Here is a 22,164-nt window from a genome sequence, read left to right as displayed (position 1 = left end):
TGGACTTAGGGTTCACCTGGATAATCTGCGATGACCTCATCTAAGATCCTTACCTCAATTACACCTGCAAAGACCCTTTTTCCAAATAAGGTAGCACTGACATATTCAAGGGTTTAGAGCATGGACACACCTTTCTGGGAGCCACCACTCAACTCACCAAAACCTCTTTCCATTCCAGGCTGCAGTTTTATTATGTCTCATTGTGTCAACCAAAACTGCCTCTAAGGATATCCAAAAGAGATTCATGTGAGCAGTACCACTGCCCTGAGAAACAGCTGGGCTAACTAGTTTATCTGTCTATATCTTCTTCTTCTTCCAACAAAAGGTATAAAGCTATTCGAGAACTCGGAGCACATATCACTTATCCTCTCTCACTATTAGCTGATTAGTCTGGACTGTTATTCACAATATCTCCCTCCACTGATTTAATTCCAGATGTTTTTGTTGGTGCCAACAGATAGCACAGTCAAAAACAGCAACGTCACTGAGAAAAGCTTTAGTTCTGCCCGGTGAGGTGTTTTATCACTTTTCTTAATCAAATCACTTAAACTAAGACTCATTTTTTGCACCTACAATTTGAGGTAAAAATATTTTCCCTCAAAGGCATGTGTGATGATTAAATGAAGTTATACAGATACATCAGATTTTAATATCTAGAAAACAAATGAAAAAATAAATGGTATTTGAGTGTTAAATTTTGAATATCTCCATATTTAATGAGGAAAATAAGTTCTAAGTAGATTAATTTTTCAAATAATAAATATCTCCATCTAACATATCTTCACAGTTAATATATTTGGGTGCTGCATATAGGTAACGTAACAATATGTGAGTGGAGGCTGATGGGCATGTAGAATATTTCATTTGATATTGATCAAAATTTAAGTAACTTAGTATTACTTTCAAGGGTCTCTCTGAAGGGAAATGAAACTTCCTAATCATCCCAACGACCTTCTGCCTTTTGCAAAAAGAACCTTGTGAGCTTAAAATAGAGAACCAGAGATGTCCCAGATTGATCACAGACTTTTGCCCCTCATCTTAGCCTTAGAGCAAAAAGAGCTTTGACATTGCATTAATGCCAATAACACAGGTTAAAAAAAAAAAAAAAAAAAAACGAAACAAACCAAAAAACCCTTTAAAATAAACATTTATAAACATGTTATTTGGAACCCACCTGGAGACCTCCCTTTGCTAGCCTTGCTGCTGTGTGGGCTGGCTCCCTTCTGCAATTCTGCTAATTAAAACCACAGAAACAAGAATCAAACGCAGGGTAACCTGGATTATTTTCCTTTATAGTCTGCACAGATAAGATCAAGTGAGGTCAAGCAGTCAGCAGGAGTAAGGCAAATTTTGAAACCAGCATTCCATTGTCTGCATTTAATTCCACCTGGGCAGAGAATGGTATTTCACTATGATGATTCTGCTTTTAACATATATAGAAATAGTTCTAATAATTGAATCTAATAATTGACATGTGATGGTGTGTGTATATAGGCAGGTGTGCTTTAACATATTCTTTGCAGAGATGAAAAACTTAAAATTCCATTGACATTTCCCCTCTTACCACGTTTAAGTGATTGTTTAAATATCTCAATCAGCTTATGATTTTATCGGGATCCCATGGCAAAATTTTTGAAAAGCACAAAAAACTCAATTGCTATTATAGTGGGAAGCTAGTTCAAGCTTACATGTCAAATAGTCATTTATATTTTAGCTCAATTGCAATCTTTTTTATTTTTTTGTCACAGAAGATGGTTGGAAAACTGAATGTTTTTATTTCCAAAATGCTTAAAGCATGAAAAAAATTAAATGTGAATAAGGAAAGTAATCAGTGAGCACCCAAAAGACCTCTCTACTGGTTTAGTTTAAGAACATACAGACATATATGTATGCGTGTAAATTTGCATATGTGTGTGCATATTTGCATTCATACATATCATATTCTAAATGCATGTGTATATTTGGTCATATATATATATGAGCATATATATGTATATCATATACAAATCTGGTCACTGAGAATAGTGAAGATGACTGAAAGTCAGGCGAGTGAATCTAGCAGTCAGATTTCTAACTCATTAAAGTCTATTTTCATTTTTTTCTCAAAGTTTAGCTTTCGCCAAGAATTCTGTATAATCTGCACCTACAAGCTGCCATTGCTAAGGATAAGAGATTCATTCTTGTTCTAGTTCTGTAGGACATGGAAAGTATGAGGTTTTTCCATGGTTTTATCATCTTGCTTTAAAATATGGCAGTCACATAATTATGGAAAGAGTAGGCCAGAATCTAAGGATCCTACATCCTGGACCCAGATTCCCACTTACTATCTCATTACAGAAAACTATTTAACTTCATTGGACCCCAGTTTTCTCACATGTATAATGAAAGCATTAAAATAAATTATCTCTATGATGATCTCCATGGTAATAAATTAATTAAGATTAAATATGAGAACATTTCTCGGCAACACACAGTTGGAAATACTGAAACCTATGACTTGTATTCAGACATTTAAATTATTCCACTATTTTCTAGGCTTTGGATTAAACTTAGGCCCACGTCATTTATAAATGTATGTATGTTTTAATTTAACAATTTAGCCATGGTATAAGAAATCAGGTGTATTTTATCAGTGTATTTAACACCAAATCATTAAGAGGAACTATTGCTATATGTCATTCCTCCAAGACAGTCTAGACCCTAGTTTCTATGGAATTGATTTACCAGTCAAAGAAATGTCTCTAGTTTTACAGGGGAGAGGAGGAAGGGGTAGCTATTCCTCTCCTTGGCTGCCTAAGGAGCAGGCATTCTGAATTCAGCTCTGTTCCCACTCATTTTAGAAAATGGAAGAGATGTGGAGGGATGAGTTTTTCCCTGATCCTCACTGGTTACTACTGATTTAACCAGATAGGAAAGGGGGCGGGGGAAAGCCCTTATAAAGCTAATATGATGAAAACATCATTTCCTGGGTACCCTGCTGAGAACTGTGGTCCTCTGCACCATGTCAGAGGCAGATTATTTCTGATTCTGAATTATTCATTAGACCTTAAAGGCAATTTTTAGTCAGTTGCTGAGTGTTCTCATAGACCTAGCTGCTGCTGGTAGCTCTGTCTTAAAAACACTGACTGCAGCTGTGATTTCAGGCATTAAAGGCCAATCCCAATTCTGAAACCTGGTCATCACAATTTTTAGAGCCCCACCTCCTTGTGATGCTGTCAATCCTAAATTTCAGGGGCTTTATTTACTCCCTGGAAACCAACTGTTAGCTTGATGATCACACCCCACTGAGAAATTTACTTTACAACTTTCTTAAATCAGCAGGAGAACCCTTCCAGAGCAAACTGTAGGCTTCCCTCAAGAAGTAAACAGATCAAAAGTAAAATAACTCTTTTAGCCATCTAACACCTGTGCGAGCTAACAGTTTCCCATATCCAGCCTGGGTACTGAGTATTAAATTACATTTGGCCTGAGTCCTTCAATTGAGTGTATCATAAGTGATATTCTTATTCAATGACTGGTTTTAATGAGATTTTGATGTTCCAGGAAGTTCAGTTGGAGTCCGTTGCAATCCAATGAGTATTTGGTTGTCTTGAGATGACTTTCGCTGTTTTAAAAACGGGGGGTGGGGGGGAGAGGGAGCACATTTTCCTCTATGATTGCACTGAAATACTGCAATAAGGAAGACGAGGTGGCAGGGAGAGTGGAAGAATGTATGCTAGGATAAAGAGTAGCTGATTGAAGGCTTATTAGTGAAAACTAAAAACCCTGAAATTTGCAAAATATTTGTGACACGTGCACACCCATCAAAACCCTGTTGCCATGACATCCCTACCAAAACCTTGTCTTGGAAATCTTTGGAAAGGTTCCTTTTATCGAAACCATAATGAAAGAATTTTTAACCAATACTTCCTCAGACCACCTCATTTTTTCTAACATTCTTCTGTGTCCAAAGACCGCAAGTTTTGTCTGTGTTCACCACGTGCTGACAGTAAGCTATTTAAAATATTAACTGGGTGCTGGTGGTGGTTCTTATTGGGGAGTTTTGGGGAGTAAAGGTAAATAGATGGGAAGAAAATGGACATCAGCAGTTTCATTTTTTCTGGGTGCTGATTTCCATAATCCTAAATTATTTTCAATGATAGAAAGTTATTTGCCTTGGTTTGTTTACTATCTATTTTCACCTTCCAAGAAGAAAATCTCTTTGGAAAAGAGTCATTTGTCATTAGCGAATTGTATTGTTGGTCACCAGCTTTTGGCAATTCTGTTTGTACACAATTTTCATACATGTATTAGCCATTTATTGAAGGGTTAAAACAGATTTAGCTTTCATCCACATATTAAAGAATAAACAACATATCCCAAGTTACTTAAAAATTAGAAATTGACAAATTCATTCTTGTTCACTCTTTTTATAAAACTGGAGACCATGTTTCAGTCTAGGACTTGCAGCCAGCAGCTGCATTTTCAGAAATGAAGAATGGAACATCCCTTTCTTTCCCCATCCTGCTAAATGTTACAAATAACTTCTGACTGGATCCTAAAATAAAGTCAAGATTTTCTTTCCTCCTACTTGGCATGATTAGTTTTGAAGCTCTGTTCCAACTACCCTGACCATATCCTTTGCCATCTTCAATCACTCAAGAATATTACTTCTTAAACTTCTTCCATTTATTTTTTGATGATACTGAATAGTTTCTCCAAGGAAACTATGATGGTGGACCATGTAAAATAAAGAACTATAAGCTGGCAAACTATAACAATAACTGAATCAACAGAAAAAATATTCCACAATTGTCCATATTCTCTAGTAAATAATAGTTGCTATAGTTGTTTTACATAACGTGTTTTTATATATATTATATATATGCATATATACACATATATAATATATAGTGATATAGTTATAGTGAATAACAATAAGGTTCACAAAAGCTTGCTTTTGTGGAAATTGAAATGATACCTTATTTTTGTATACAAGGCTGTCTGAACAACAACATAGGATTTTAAATCCAGAAAAGCAGAATGGAGTATCGATATTTCCAGCAGCATATTAATAAATAAAACACAATCACGTTACTTTGCTACAATCAGAGAATCATTTCAAAATAAACTAGAAATAATGTGTGATATTTAATGATTATTTGGTAAGAAATACTTTTTATCTTTTTAAAAATAAAAATACAAGAATTTGTTTTTAAAGAACAAAAATAATTTGTTTCAAAGAGATTTTCAGATTTCAAATTCCCTTAAGAAGGGCATATATCCTGGGTGTGGTACAAAAATAATGAATGCTGTTATGCTGAAAATAAAAAATAAATTAATAAAAAAGAAGGGCATATATCCAAATACATAAAACTGTAAGTTCACTGTATCATTTCAAGAATTGTTTTTCTTTGATAGGAAACGAGAGAATGCATAGATTTTAATAGTTCTTAAGCATCATTAATCATAAAGTATAAAATAACAAAATTTAGAAGCTATATTGTGTCTAACTTACCTAAGCCAGTATCACCAATCTCACCAACTCAGTAATTAACATCATACATTGACTACAATCTTTGCCTATCCTTGGTCTCATGTTCCTTAACTCCATAACTGTAACAACCCCAGTTCCACCCTACTTCAGACACATTAAACCTTTTTCCTCTTGGAGAAAACTGTCTAATTAACTTTCATATACACAGGGCTTATCACAATAGCAGTTATTTGGCATGAGATATTTTGGAAAAATGAAACTTCTCTCAATACACTTTTTCATTCTCTCTTACCTATTCATTCTACCCTTGTCCATCTTGCTGAAGCCCAGAACCCTGTAACTCCCAGTGCTTTCAACTACCTACTCTCTTTTGGCCTCTCTTCTTTTCCTCCTCAGATTGGATTCTAATGCCAATCATTTCAAGTAAGTGTCAGCTCTCACGTCAGACTTTTCTTCTCCTTTGTCCTTTTGCAATATTTATCCTGCAATTCCTGAAATTCTCTACTATCTTCTCTGTCCTAGGGCTGCCAGATTATTCTGGAAGAAACCATAAAACCAGACTAAATACATTTCGAGCCATGCTGTCTGAGTTAAATCACCACAGCTTCTGAGAAATCCCTTGTATCCTCAAGTTCTCAATCTACCCGCTGAGCATGACGATCAAGGGTAAAGGATTTGGAGCCAGAGAGTCTTCAGTTCAATCCAGTCTGATCTCTCACTAGAGCTTAAAACAAATTACTTTCACTCAAGATTCAGTTTCCTACATTTATTTTTTTTAAAGATTGTATTTATTTATTTGACAGAGAGAGTGAGATAACAAGTAGTCAGAGAGGCAGGCAGAGAGAAAGGGGGAAGCAGCCTCCCTGCCGAGCAGACAGCCGAATGTGGGGCTTGATCCCAGGACCCTGAGATCATGACTGGAGCGGAAGGCAGAGGCTTAACCCACTGAGCCACCCAGGCGCCCCTCAGTTTCCTACATTTAAATAAGAGTATTTACAGCATATACTGCACAGAACCTTTAGAAATACCAAATGAGTTAGTGCATGTAAACTACTGAATAAACATACTGAGTATGGCTCCCAGCAAACAGTAACACTTAAACAAACAGTAGATATTATTTTCTTATAGATTACTATAATTAGGACCAAACAACTGGAGTTTCCTCAACATAACTTCTTTCTGGCATTTCCACTTCACTTTTTGTATAACCCGATGGCTGTGATTTTCCTTCTTGCACCAACTTCTCTTTTAATCTGGACTCCTCAATTCCGTCTTTTCTAAACTTCCTAGTTCCTTTTAGTTGTACTTCCATCTTCAATCTTTTCCTCTTCATAGTTCTTTCCTCTTCGGGAGATAAACATGATCAATTTTCTCATTTCCTCTTTGTGATGCAACTATTTCAAGTTTCCACACCATCTGTCCCCTTATTTTGCTGCCAAAACTATGGAAAAACATCGCATCTTGAAGCCTCCACTTACTCAAAATTCATTTACTCCTCAAGTTTATCCCTTGTAATCAGGATTCAGTGTGAACCTGTTCTATTGAATGGGTATATGGACTATTATATTGAAATTATTCTCTCTAAACCACTACTGACCTTCTAATCACCAGTCATTTCTCTTCCAGGTTATGTAGTACCATCATCATTCATCTCTTCTTTCCAAATATTCCTTGGTTGTCTCAGGTATTCTCTCTTATCAGTAATCTCTCTTATCAAATATGTGTTCTGTTTTTAGCCCTTTCTGGCCTCTACCAATTGACTTCATTCATTCTGAAGTTTTTTGACTCTTCTCTCTGTTGAGATAGCTCATGAATCTGAAACTCAATTCCCAGTTGTGCACTGTGCTTTCCCACTTTGATTTACCTGTAACATTTTAAATTAAATGAGGCAAAATCAAACTCATTCTATTGCTTTTCTATTGGTTTTCCTATTTCTGTTAAGGTACCACCATTATCTCCATCCAAATCAAGGCATTATCTTTAATGTCCCATTCTCCAATTGCCCTCACAACTCAATATTTATCAGGTCTACAGATCACCAAATATTTCTCATTTATATACCTTCCTCCACTCATAATTCCATTATGCTAGTTCAGGATTTTACTTTTCCTTTGTGGTTATAATAATCCTTTTGTTGGTTTTCCTGCTTCTAATCTGCTTCCTTACCCATTTTATATTTTGATGATCATACCACTAGCCATCTTGAAAATCTTCAGACACTCCTTTAAGTCTAAATTCATTCCTGAAGCTTCAAGCTCTAGTATAGAGGTAAGATACTTACCTTTCCAGTTCTATGTCTCTATACTCCATATACAAAGGCATTGCATCCCCATACATCTGCTCACTTTTTTCCACATGCCTGCCATACCTGATTATCTTCACTGCCTTCTCTCAGGTATGTGTCTCCTTCTGAAATTCTACTTCATCCTACATGATTGATGAAATTCTATGCATTCTTCAAATGCTGCTCAAATATTAGTTTCCTAAAGTCTTCCTTGATTCTCCCAAATGGTCTGACACCTGTTTATTTTGCATGTCCAAAATAATGTAAACCTTTTACAATATTGTTTGCCTGTCTTAACTAGTATTACTCTTAACCAGTTTATTAAAAGTAGAGATATCATTGTACTCTCATACCATATAAAAGGCTCTGAAGATGTGGTCCATATACACTGGAGTATTATGCCTCCATCAGAAAGGACGAATACCCAACTTTTGTTGCAACATGGACGGGACTGGAAGAGATTTTACTGAGTGAAATAAGTCAAGCAGAGAAAGTCAATTATCATATGGTTTCATTTATTTGTGGAGCATAACAAATAACATGGAGGACATGGGGAGATGGAGAGGAGAAGGGAGTTGAGGGAAATTGGAAGGGGAGGTGAATCATGAGAGACTATGGACTCTGAAAAACAACCTGAGGGTCTTGAAGGGGCGGGGGGTGGGAGGTTGGGGGAAAAAGGTGGTGGATATTAGGGAGGACATGGATTGCATGGAGCACTGGGTGTGGTGCAAAAACAATGAATACTGTTATGCTGAAAAGAATTAAAAAAAAAAAGGCTCTGAAGAATAGTAATAAACTGACCTGTTGACAGGGACTTATATATTGCAATATGGTTAAATATAAATAGAAGCAAAAGGACATAGAGAATCCAAAAGTGTCATGAATACTCATTGCCTTTTGCCTTATTTAGAAAATATGTGTAGCACATCCACTTCTGAAAGAAACTTCTATATTTTCATTAAATCTATAAAATGAATATTTTAGAACAAACTCAAAATAGATCCCATTAACTTTTGAATCCAACCTACTGTAGCTACTCACATCCGTGACCCCTTCTGCCTTTTTCACCACAAATATGCTTCATGTTTCAACCAGAACCTCCAAAATGCAACTCTCTTACCTGTTTTTTGACCCCACTGAACTTCTCAATCTACTGACTCTACAATTTCCTTCTACATGATGAGCCCCTTCTTGGCTTTGTTGCCTTCACTAACTAGCTTTGACGGCATGATTTCCCCACTCCAAATACTTTCTTGCCTTAACAACCAATCTATGGATTCAGGGCCTCCCCTTCCTTTAACTCCAGTTTGTTTTAGCTCAACTATCATTTCCTATGGGAAAAGTTTCCTTTTCAAACATGACATGGACTTGCAGGCTGATGAAGTATTTTCTCTTGTGTTCCAATCTGTACATGCATTTCATTTGTTTCTTGAGTAAGTATTGAAGTTTATGTCCATGGACTTATCTAGATGTTTGATACATGGGAATGAACAAAACAGACAAACTTCCTGCCATCCTGAAACTTACATTCTAGTAAGGGAAATATTAAACACTGAAGTAAGTTCATGGGGAATATAGTATCAGACTATGATAAACAACAGGAAAAAAATAAAGTGTAGTAAGGTTATGTCCTATTTGAAATAAGGATTTTAAATTTCTTGTGGCAATTCAACTTCTATGATCCAACCTAAGATACTAGGGCCCTAATATGTAGAGAAGTTCTGTCTCAGGAGCTAACATGAGAACATGATAAACAACAGGAAAAAAATAAAGTGTAGTAAGGTTATGTCCTATTTGAAATAAGGATTTTAAATTTCTTGTGGCAATTCAACTTCTATGATCCAACCTAAGATACTAGGGCCCTAATATGTAGAGAAGTTCTGTCTCAGGAGCTAACATGAGAACAAAACCAGGAAGTTTAATAAATACATATTAAATGTTAAATAAAACATATATAAATTTCTACATTTAAATTATTTATTTACATATTGAACACATACACATGTACTGTTCAATCCATTTTGTATTTATTCAATCTATTTTTATTGAAAATTCCTTTTCTGCAATTAAAAATTATTCTTGAATGAGAATCATTTCTTTGGGGAGACCCCTATAGATTAAACTCATGAGATGAAAGGTATGCTAATTTGTCAGACTCTTAATTCAATTGCCAAATGTTAACCAGCCACTAACAAATATTGTTTGCTTTGGTAGGAACTTTCTATATTTTCCCCAAAGATCCCTGCTTGTTATTAATGCCCTTATATAACCCTATGGGCCCCATCTAGTGACTCCCTCCTAATGAACAGAATATGCAAAAGTGATAAAATTACAATTTCATTGTGAGGTTACAAAGAGACTCTGCTTGCAGTCTTGCTACCCAGCCTCTTGTTTCACCTGTTCTTGTTCTATCAGATCATGAGCCGCTATAAAGCTAGGTCTGCATAGCACGGAGCTAAGGGCAGCCTCAGGCTAATCGCCACGAGGAAATGCACCATCTGTTAAACAACCTGTGAGACTGTCCTGCCAACAACAAATGAACTCAGAAGCAGATCTTCCCCCATTTGAACCTGCAGTTATGATCACAACTCCAGCCTTAATTACAGCCTTGTGAGAGACCTTGACATAGAGCATCCAGCTGATCTATACCCAGATTCCTGACATAGAGAAACTGTGAGATAATAAATATTTGCTGTTTAAAGCAACTAAGTTTTGGGGTGCTTTGTTACACAGCAATAGATACCTAATATAATCGCCTTTTTCCTTTGTACACTCTAGGGTATCCATATGAATGTTTGTGGAACGAATTAAATAAATGTTCAGGATTTTCTACTCTTACCATCCAATTCTGTTTTTTGTTTTTTTTTTAATTAGAAATTCATACTTGCGGATATAAAATAGTTTCCCAAATCACTCAGTATTAAATAGAATCACTTAAACATCAAGAAGTCAGATCAAAACATCATCTAGAATTACATTTACTCTCCTACTACAATTTCAAAACTTCTCATCACTTCACAAGTAGAAGCGCTGTTATATTAAGTGTTTGAAATCAGCCAAAAACCAAGCCTACCTACTAGTTATATGACCTGTGGTAAGTAGCTTAAACTTATTTAGCTCTTTCAGTTTCCTAATCTGTCAAAAGGATTATATTACCCACCATAGAAAGTTTTTTATAAAGGTTAAATTCAGTAACATGTTTGACTGATACTAAGCAAAAATGTAGCTGTCATAATTAGGACCCAAGCAAAACATCCTGGAAAAAAAAGTCCTTTTTGCAAAACTCTGAAACCTAGACTAAAAGTTACAAGTAACAATACACTCTGAAGTGTATGTGAGCCAGTCATATGAATCTGTTAATCCATTATATGACCTAAGAATCTCTAACTTAGGTTAGAATGTAGAGCTGGAATTATCATGAAATATTTTTAAATCATTTGTTTGTTTATGGTCTTTGAAGCTTTGCAAAATGGAAAAAAAAAAAAAAACAGATTTCTTTTTGGCTAGCATGCAAAAATACCAAAAGACAGAGAATCGCCATTAATTTTCCCAACTGGAATTGTCCTTCCATCAAGTTCTTTAAGTTCTTCCCTGAAAGATCATTTTGAAATTGTGATGCAATTTGAAAATACCAAGCAACTATATGTAACTTTTCTGTTATTTTTCTCTACGCCCTGGCACCATCCAAAAACATATTACATAGTTAAAAAATATTTTCCCCTTGGAATAGGGTTATTTATTTTGAAATGATAAACCTAAGGGGAAAATCCTACTTGTGAAGTAAATAGACTCTTTTCCAAGTAAAGTCACATCAAGGAAGCAATGCAATGTGATTCAATATTAAAATCTCCAACGATAAGGAAATGAGATTTTCTACCCAATCTTATCTCCTACATCATAGTTGCTCAAAATATTAATATTTTAAAATCATCCTCTATAAAACAAAAAATGGAATGACCTCTCTAAAATATTTTTTAGTAAGCTATGGATATTTCCAATATGGATAAACATTAGGGGAGGATGACTCATTTTCTTCGAAAATCCCTTCTATCCCAAAACTAACAAATAATTAAGTGCCTATATGGTGACTGCTGTGAAGTGTGTAAGCCTGACGATTCGCAGACCTGTACCCCTGGGGCTAACAATACATAATATGTTAATTAAAAATTAAAAAATTAAATAAAAATAAAAATTAAAAAAAAATAAGTGCCTAAAAGAGATATTAAAAGAAAGCCATATATAAATATAATATACATATTGCTTTCAAACACAGCTTTTCAAGCTGAGTAGATACTTAATAGAAATGTACTAACTGTTAATATGATTTATCTCAAAAGATATTTCAGAAAGTCACCTTAGAGAGTTTTTTTTCCTTTTATGATCTTACAAACTATATTCCTAATTGTAATCTTAAAAGTTGTACTTACTTTAAAAATAATGATTTTCCTGTTTCTATCAGATAAATTACTTAGATTAGGTTAATCTATTATTGGCTGTACTAATTACAGAACTGATTAATTACATATAGGTCAATTTTATGTTTAATGTAGAATAATTTACTTTCCTAAAGGTTGATAAATTTATAACTCTTTCTAATTTTATACTAAACTTTTTTTTTTTTTTTTTACTGCTCTTCAGCTTTCTTTTTTTTTTTTTTTTTTAACTTTTTATTTTTTATAAACATATATTTTTATCCCCAGGGGTACAGGTCTGTGAATCACCAGGTTTACACACTTCACAGCACTCACCAAAGCACATACCTTCCCCAATGTCCATAATCCCACCCCCTTCTCCCAAACCCCCTCCCCCCAGCAACCCTCAGTTTGTTTTGTGAGATTAAGAGTCACTTATGGTTTGTCTCCCTCCCAATCCCATCTTGTTTCATTTATTCTTCTCCTACCCACTTAAGCCTCCATGTGGCATCACCACTTCCTCATATCAGGGAGATCATATGATAACTTTTAGTGCAGCATTTCCTAGTGTGTAATTCACTACCCACAAAGATTCCTGCAAATACAAGTGGATTTTTTTTAGAATACAAACTTTAGTTTCATACCTTTTCCACTGGTTTTCATTTTCATATTCACTTGAAGAATACCCTAGTTACTTGTTAAAAGAATACAATTTAAGAATCACAAATTAAAACTGGGGACTTGACTTAGTATTGTAATTTAGTGTTCTGTCCTATAACACTTAAACATTTTATAAACTTTAACATGTACATACGTAAATGCAAATTATTGGAATTCTACTAAGTCATAAAACTTTTTCTTATCAAAAGGTCATAACTGCTATCTTGTGCTGGTAATGGTATCTGTTTTTTAAAATATTTTGTAGTAAATAATGTATTTTTAGGATAACGGATAGTACCAGTTGTGAACTTACAAATTCATACATTGTTACCATTTTGTTTTTTTCAATATTCTTGTTACCAGATTATTCTTCTACAGGTAATTGAGACACATCTCTCTCTCTCTCTCTCTCTCTCACACACACACACACACACACACACACACACACACATACACCCCTGCAATGAAAAAAGTTGGAGGAATTCTCTAAGGGCAAGTTTTCCATATTGAGGTCTATGAACTTCTTCAGTCCATGAATATATTCTGAAAGATTCTAAACACAGGTTTGAAATTTTGGGTTCTTTCTTTCAAATATAAGCGAAAAAGGAGTTAAACCCAATTATGTTCTGGATTATTTGTGGGCATCTTTTATCCTGGTTTTGCAGTATGATTTTATTTTTTGCATTTACCTTTCTTTTTGCTTTTTATTGCATTTGCTCTTAGGGAGGGCCAAATGAAGTCAAGGAATGACATAAAACAAAAATTTTTCAGTTCAAATAGAAAAAAGTGACCAGAAAATGGAGCTACATATGTACAGAGGGGATAAGCATGCAAATAAAAAAAAAAAAAGAGAGAGAGAGAGAGAGAGAAAGAAAGAGAGAGACATGGAGAATTGCAATTAGTACCATGTGCAAACTGTGAGTGAACAAACTGCTGCCACTCTTTCTAGAACTTACCAACATAATTATAGCAATTTTTTAGTAGTAAGAGTCCCAGTAAGTGGGCATAAGAACTACCATGACCAGGACACTGATTCCAGGATGACACAAACGTCATAAAATTAAAAAATAAAATCAATACCAAATGAGAATTTTTAAATGCTAATATATCTTTATATTATTAAACCCAGCCTGGTCATATTAAATTCAAGAAAGTAGTTGTGTATGCCACATTAATGTTATTAATTTAAACTTTATTATTGTAGTTTTAAAGTCTTAGTTCAATTATTTAACTTTTTAGTTATTTAAGAATAAAATGAATAATAAATTTATCCCTAATCTTTATACACACAGATTGCATATGTGTTTGTAAATACATTATATTACAAAAGCCAGTCTGAGCAAACAATGTTACCCACCATTTTACTGTTATTATTATTATTACCATCATCATCATCATCATCATCATCTACCCTTTAGATGGATCCATTTGAAGATTCTAAACAGAGAAACCTTATTCTGTGCTTTAAAGCCTCATAAACACAAAGCAGAATAAATGATATACATTCACCACAAAGAAGCATACAACATATTGGAAATTTCTTAGTTCATACTTCTATTCCACAAATGTAAAAATTATGAAATTAATCTGATATTCTCTTCCATTTCCATTTCAAAAGGTAGTCATGGCCAAGTAAATTAATTTAATGATATAATAGTGAAACCACACAATTTGTAAAGCACCGTTCCCGGGACCATGCCAAACCATTCAACATCCTCTCAGAAGGTATCAGTGTGGACCAAAGGTCCAGAATTAGGCCCAAGAGGAGGGGACAGAGTTTTCAGTGGAAGAAAAAATAAATCATTAAAAGTTCTCATTATTCTATAACATTAGTATAAGCCTCCTGGAAAATGAACAAAGCATGGAATTTAGACCTACTTTAATTTAAGCACACACACACTTAAATCTCCTTGAGGCTTACCAAGACAGAATAACACATGAGTCTAAGGTCAAAATCATGGACTTAATAAAAAGCAATTTGGTCAGCGTGTACTGATATGCATGATTTATCTCTAGCGACTGAACTGGAGGCTTAGGGTTGTAGGGAATCCACTGGAAACAAGACAACAGAATGCAAACGAATAAGCCAATAGAGGAATTTAGTCCAGGACCATGGTAAAATTGATGAAGAAGAAATCAATCCCATTAATTGAGGCTGGAAAAAAGTTCAGTAGCATGTGCAAGGACATAAAGATTCCTACAAAAGGGTTTACAGAGAAACATGTTAAAACCCTGAATCCATTCATCTTACTTAGTCACTCCACCCCTAGCTGACCTGAAAGTAAGCAGAGTGTTTATTGGTATTTGTATTTATTCTTTTTGTGAAAGGTAAACAGCTCAATACTGGGGTCATGACTTCTATATCCCGAGAGTTCTGAATAAAATAAATCTTTCAGGTGCTTATCGTAAGTGTATTTCCAGCTCCACTTAGTGAAAACAATTCCAAGTAGACTAATGGCAAGCTCAAACAAGGTAACTAACTGTCATTTTAATGCATGGGATTTGTGTTAAAGATGCTTAAAGAACAAATAGTTTAAGTTGTTGAAATACAGTTACAATTTGTATTATTGTTACAGTCACTGGGCTGAGAAACATACTTAAAATGAATTGTAAAAGGAGAATTTAAATGTGACACAGAGGCAAATATTAAAATAGTAATTCTTATGCTATAAACTCTATTTCTTTTTTAAAGTAGAAAATATTAAGTGACACATTCTTAGAAAGTGCAATTCTCTTCTGAGTTTACACAGCATAAAATGAATAGAAGTCAATCCACCTAAAAAAATTATTCTAAGGGTTTAAATTATCTAGACTAAATCTCAACACTGATTTAATAAACCAAATAATTTATATACATTCCATTTTTTAGGTCTCAGTGTATATATATTGTTAATATCTCAAAAGAGATTGTTCTACAAAATATCATATTACAATAATCACATTCCTTCTGACATCTCACTAGTCTGCCACTTAATTTATATTTCTGGGTCTCTGGAATATCTTCTATTAACTGACTCTGGAAACCAAATTTAAACCAATTGAGGCACAAGAGAAGTTAGCTTTGTTGACTGTGTTCACCCTTGTCAGCTTGACAGCTTTCTTACCCACCATAAATTGGCTCCTACAGATCTCTAAAGATCTTTTTACCTACAAGAGAGATCAAGCATTTAGGGATTAAGGCTGATTAGTAGAATGAATGAATGAAAGAATGAACAAATGAACCTCCTCTTTCCTGGCTGGAACTATGGAGGGTGCAGAAGAGAAGAAAAAGAAGGTTCCTGCTATGTCGGAAACCCTTAAAAAGAAGCAAAGGAATCTCACAGAGTTAAAGATCAAGCGTCTGAGGAAGGAGTTTGCTCAAAAGACGCTTCGAAAGGCAAGGAGGAAGCTTATGCATGAAAATGCTAAGCGTTACCACAAGGAATATAGGCAGATGTACAGAACTAAGATTCAAATGGCAGAGATGGCAAGAAAAGCTGGCAACTTCTGTGTTCCTGCGGAACCCAAGTTGGCGTTTGTCACCAGGATCAAAGGTATCAGTGGTGTTAGCCCAAAAGTTCAAATGGTTTTGCAGCTTCTTCACCTTCACCAGATCCTCAATGGCACCTTTGTCAAGCTCAACAAGGCTTCAGTTAACATGCTAAGGATTGTGCAACCATACACAGCATGGGGGTACCCAAACCTGAAGCCAGTGAATGAACTGATTTGCAAGAGTGGTTAAAGCAAAATCAACAAGAAGCGAATTGCCCTGAGAGATAATGTAGTGATTGCCTGATCTCTTGGCAAATATGGCATCATCTTCATGGAAGATCTGATTCATAAGATCTATACTGTTAGAAAACGTTTCAGGGGCACCTGGGTGGCTCAGTGGATTAAGCCTCTGCCTTTGGCTCAGGTCATGATCTCAGGTCCCGAGATTGAGTCTTGCATTGGGCTCTCTGCTCAGTGGGGAGCCTACCTACCCCTCTCTCTCTGCCTGCCTCTCTGCCTACTTGTGAACTCTGTCTGTCAAATAAATAAATAAAATCTTAAAGAAAGAAAGAAAGAAAGAAAGAAAGAAAGAAAGAAAGAAAGAAAGAAAGAAAATGGTTTAAATAAGCAAACAACTTTTTATGGCCCTTCAAATTATCTTCCCCATGAAGGGGAATGATGAAAAAGACCACTCATTTTGTAGAAGGTGGAGATGCCAGCAACAGGGAAGACAAGACCATCAGGCTTATTAGAAGGATGAACTAAGGTATCTACCATAATCATTGTTGTAATCTGGCCAGTTAATAAATGACTACTCTCAAATGAGGGGGAAAAAAAGAATGACGGAATGAACAAGCTACCATACAATCTACTTGGAAATACTCAAATCTTGTTTCTCTATTATTTTTCATCAGATATATTAAGGATAAAAATACTAGCAAATTATGAATACAATTGCCTTTGTTAAGTAATTAGAAGGGGAATAAGAAGGTCAAATATTTGGTATAAACAGACTCTCTTCTGAAGGGTTCTACCAGACTCTGTGGTTTCTTTACTGAGGCCAGGATAATGGTGAAGAGCAATGCATGGGTGTTAAGCAAGTAGGTTTGGACATCGATGAAACAGTGACTACAATTTGCATGTAATGTAAATTTTCACCATTTCTTTTTTTTTTCTTTTTAAGATTTTATTTATTTATTTGAAATAGAGAGAGGGAGAGAGAGCATGAGCAGGGGGACAGAAGGAAAGGGAGAAACAGGGTCCCCCACTGAGAAGGGAGCCTGACACAGGGCTCGATCCCACAACCCTGGGATCATGACCTGAGCTGAAGGCAGGAGTTTAACTATCTGAGCCACCCAGGTGCCCCAATTTTTCATCATTTTAAAAACACAAGTAGGCAAGATTATTTGGTCCACTTCAATAGTCTTGGACATTAAAATGAAAAGATACAGAAACAAAGGCACAGAGAGAAACAGAAGAGGGTAGAAAATAGGAAGGGAAGAGGAAAGATATGTGAACATACTATAAACTCAGTATTTCCAGTAAAAATACTCAGTTTTCAAGACTAAAAAGTGACCACTTTTTTCCTACAAATGTCATATTTTGAAAAAGAAAATTCTGGAAAGGATAATTGTTAGATAACTATGCAACTGTTAATTTCATTATTCAATAAATTATTGAATCTATTACTCAATTGCTGCTATTCACAAGCTTCTGTGGATGAAATCTTTGAAAAGAACAATAAATTTGACCAATTATCTGCTGCAGGTCTTTTATATTAACCAGCATGTTATTAGAAGAGTTGGGGAGTCAGGGAATATGTCCCTGACTTATCAATATGTAATCAATGTAAAGTTTATCATGTCCCCAGGCTTCTCCAAGCATTCTGGTACAGAACTGAGGCCAGACGTAATGTCTCTCTTGCTTTTGCACACCATTTTTAGGTGTAAATTGCAGAACCACTTATTACCAAAATAGTTTCATTCAAGATAGACTCTAATTCTTATCCAGCAGAGACATAGAAAATATAAAGCTTGAGCTAATAAGGCCTGTGAGCTTTGTATATGATTAAATTAGTCACTCATTAGAAAAAATAAAAAGTGTTGTCCTAAAAGTGTGCCTCATTTTACTATACAGGGTGTATTAAAGGCAAATTTGAGAATTTGTGAGAAATAAAGATTAGGTTAAACAATATAAAGTTGACCATATTCAACATTTTTCTCTTTAAAAGATGGCAATTTCATATGATTCTATTACATAGTGAAATATCACTACATCTCGTTATTGTCACAGTAAATAATGTTCATGCCAAATACAAAATGTTAAATACCAGATATGAATATTAAGAGTAGATAGTTTCACATATACTCATCAGAAAATTTGCCACTAACATCTATTTTCTTTAATAACTAAGGACCATACTTAGCTTTACAAAAATGAAGCTGGCATTAATGTAGATGATCTAATGCATGTACGTACTGATCACTATTAATTTTATCACATGATGAAAGTATTAAAAGCACTTCTTAATGTAAGTAAAAAAAAGACAAATCCATTTAAAATGGGAATATTATCGGAGAAACTGATCCAAATATAAAAAATTGAGTAATGGCAGTCAGTGGATCATCAATATTTTTGTTCGTTTCTTCTACAGCTTACATTTTATTTTCATTGCTTTTATTTTAATGCATTCATCTAGCAATAATTAGCATGTTATTTATACTGTGTCTATCTTCCTTGTATGGAATACTTGACAAAGTATGTTATTATTTCTTTCAGAATTAATGACCATTTTAAAGTTTCCTTTTTGAGTCTCTGCAAAAGATTTAGATTGCCCTGCCTAACCCAAACAAGAAGGCACTACACATTTTACATACTAAATTACTGATTCATGGGGTGGATTATGTGCAAATTTAAAATCTCTAGCTAAATCCTTCTTAACTCTAAGAGCTGGGTAGAAGTAATATGCTCTCCCATCAAAAACCTATCGGCAGGGTTCTGACATTAGTTCAACCAGAATCATTAGGAAGACAAATTTGCTGCACCATGGTGAAAACTGATGTTTTACTAATACTTATTGGACGAGAGACTGTGTTATTAAATCAAATTCTCGGATTAGCCAAATGTTTGGTTAGATTACAAATATGCTGTATTAAATAAGGTCTGAAAGATTCACACTATCAGGTATAAAGTGGAAATATTGGCTGTTCGGAGATTAATTTATTTCAATGGTAATAACCTATTCTGTTGTCTCAGATTTGCTGAGCCATGACCCCTTTTCTGAATTTCTATCTTTCCAAATTATTTCATGCCTTATATTTTTATAATGATTTAAGTATGAATCAAGTGGTTCTTTCTTTAGAAAGAGTTTTAGAATTCAAGATTTTTCTCTATACTCAGCACACTGAAAACAAACCTTTTTGGGTTCTGTTTGTGTGTTTAATTTTGTTTTCTGCGTAATGACCATAGAGTATAAACCTGTGAAATAATAACTCTTTTATACAGATATCAGAAACTTTACATTGATTAGAAGAATAATCAACTCCCATTTAAACAATTCACAAAATTTCTGATCATTCTGATGTTTTCATGTTGGCTATATTTTCTTTTGAGAAATTAAAAAACCACTAGATGCTTTTACAAAAATTTTAGAGGGTATAGAAGAAAAGTTTAAAAAGTGAAGTGAAAATAATCTCACTCCAATTCCTAGCAAAATATTTCATCACAGTTGCTATGTCCAGATTGTCTTCTGTTTTTTGTATGCATATACAGATGCGACTATATATGAGCATGTGCATAGGATGTGTGTGTCTTAACCATTACAATGATTACCTGTGTGCAGGGCCTGTCCTTGTTTTGCTACTTAATATATTGTAACTGTGGCACTGGGTTATTCAGTTGATTGGCCTCAGATCATGATCTCAGGGTCCTGGGAGCCCAGCTTTGGGCTTCACACTCAGCCGGGGGTCTGCTTGAGGTTCTCTCCCTCCTTCTTCCTCTGCCCCTCCCCCTGCTCATGAGTACACACACTCTCTTTCTCTCTATCAAACAAATAAATAAATCTTCAAAATATATCTATCATAACCATTTTCCAAGATCATTAAAAGCTTTTTTAAAGGCACAATTTTAATGCCCATGAATATCATACTTAGGACTGCCATGTGATCTAATCAGTCCTCTTTGGATTTGGGGGATGTTCCTAATTTAATAGTTATTTGTAATATAAAATATTTGCTCTGTATTTTTTCCCTGAATTTTCAATTATTTTTTTAGGATGACTTCTGAGAAGTGGAATTATTGGTTCAAATAATATTAAAAGATATTTAAAGTCATGAAAATAATATATTTAAGTATTACAAATATACAGAGAAAAAAGTAAGCATCTTTCCATTCTCTCAAATGTTACCCTTAATAAATACTAACAATGTTATGTATATTCTTACATAAGTTTCCGGTGCTCAATCAGTATACCCAAGTATTTATACAAATTTATTACATATATATTTCCTCTTTATTTCTTCTTTTAACCAATAAGAATGAATGATGCCATAATTACCCTTTATTTTTTAATTTCCCATTAAAAAATAAAACTTAGGAGTACTTCCAAGTCAATAACTGTATATAAAATACATTCATGTTACTAGCTACATACTATCATGCAACACAAATATATAATTTATGTAATTAACTACCTTATTAATTAGTATTCATATTTCTTCATAGTAGTAAGCATGGTACATACATTCTTAAGTACTGATGATTTTTCCTCTGTAATCATTTGAACTGTGAGATTAGCAGAATTTTAATAGACACTGCTGAATTTATAGGAGACTTTAGCAGTTTTACAGGGCCTTCCTGTCACTATTCTTGCAAACCAAGCTGGGTAAGAGACAGTTAAACTAACTTAAGAGATGTTTTAATCTTATCATTTTAGTAAGGTTAGAAAGATTTTTTCAAATTTCCTTTTCCCTATTAGTGAAGTTAAACATATTATATACATTAAATGAATTAAATATACTGTCATATATTTGTTCCCTATTTTTATTTCTTATTCTATGAATTGCATTTCCATATCTGATGAACACTGAGTAATAAATGGAAATTATTGAATCATTATATTATACACCTGAAACTAATATAACCCTGTGTATTAACTGCACTGGTATTAAAATAAAATATACTTAAAAATATATTAGAAAGAGGTAAGAATGGGGGTGTCGACTCTTCCTCTAGCAGCTCCAACTTCTGATTCTGACAGATGGGGTCAATGGGACATGCAAAGGGAGATGCATATGATAGTGATGGTACAGGACATAGGAAGAAATTTCTTTGTGCTAGTCATTTTTCTGATCACTTAACTTCTGACTTTGTCCTGAGAAGGTGTAGTTTCCATGGCTATACACAAAGACTCTTGGTCCCCAGGAAATGCATGGGTTTGGTATACAAGCTCTTGTCAAATTCACAGAGAAGGGGCACCTGGGTGGCTCAGTGGGTTAAGTCTCTGCCTTCGGCTCAGGTCATGATCTCAGGGTGCTGGGATTGAGCCCCACATTGGGCTCTCTGCTCAGTGAGAAGCCTGCTTTCCCTCTCTCTCTCTACCAGCTTCTCTACCTACTTACGATTTCTCTCTATCAGATAAATAAATAAAATCTTAAAAAAAATAATTCATAGACAACTAGAATACCAATGGGTATTCTACATCTCCAGGATGTAGAAAATTCTACATAGAAACTACAGATATTTGACAATTTCCTGAAGACTTTTGTCATAGTCTACAATTAGGACCAACTTCACCTTCTTGATTTGAAAACTATTTATTTATTCTAAAATGGTAATACCAGGCATTAGTATTATTTAGACTC

The 22,164-nt window shown here is 34.5% G+C and overlaps 1 protein-coding gene and 1 pseudogene across 3 annotated transcripts in view; both read left to right on the top strand.

The window, feature by feature from the left end:
• Positions 1-22,164, top strand: part of OLFM3 (olfactomedin 3) — a 203,140-nt gene that overhangs the window by 84,190 nt on the left and 96,786 nt on the right. The window contains exon 2 of one of the 2 annotated variants that reach the window (XM_082686514.1): positions 179-325. The exons of the other annotated variant lie outside the window; for it this stretch is intronic. The gene's annotated coding sequence lies outside the window, so the exon portion shown is untranslated. The remainder of the gene's footprint in view (positions 1-178; positions 326-22,164) is intronic. 2 annotated transcript variants of the gene reach the window in all.
• Positions 13,552-17,356, top strand: LOC309841477 (large ribosomal subunit protein uL30-like; annotated as a pseudogene). Its single transcript has 2 exons — positions 13,552-16,691; positions 16,937-17,356. The product of its transcript is annotated as a large ribosomal subunit protein uL30-like (transcript).

Source organism: Mustela nivalis (assembly GCF_964662115.1).
Source record: "Mustela nivalis genome assembly, chromosome: 10".
Classification (NCBI taxonomy): domain Eukaryota; kingdom Metazoa; phylum Chordata; class Mammalia; order Carnivora; family Mustelidae; genus Mustela; species Mustela nivalis.
This window is presented reverse-complemented; position numbering and strand designations above follow the sequence as displayed.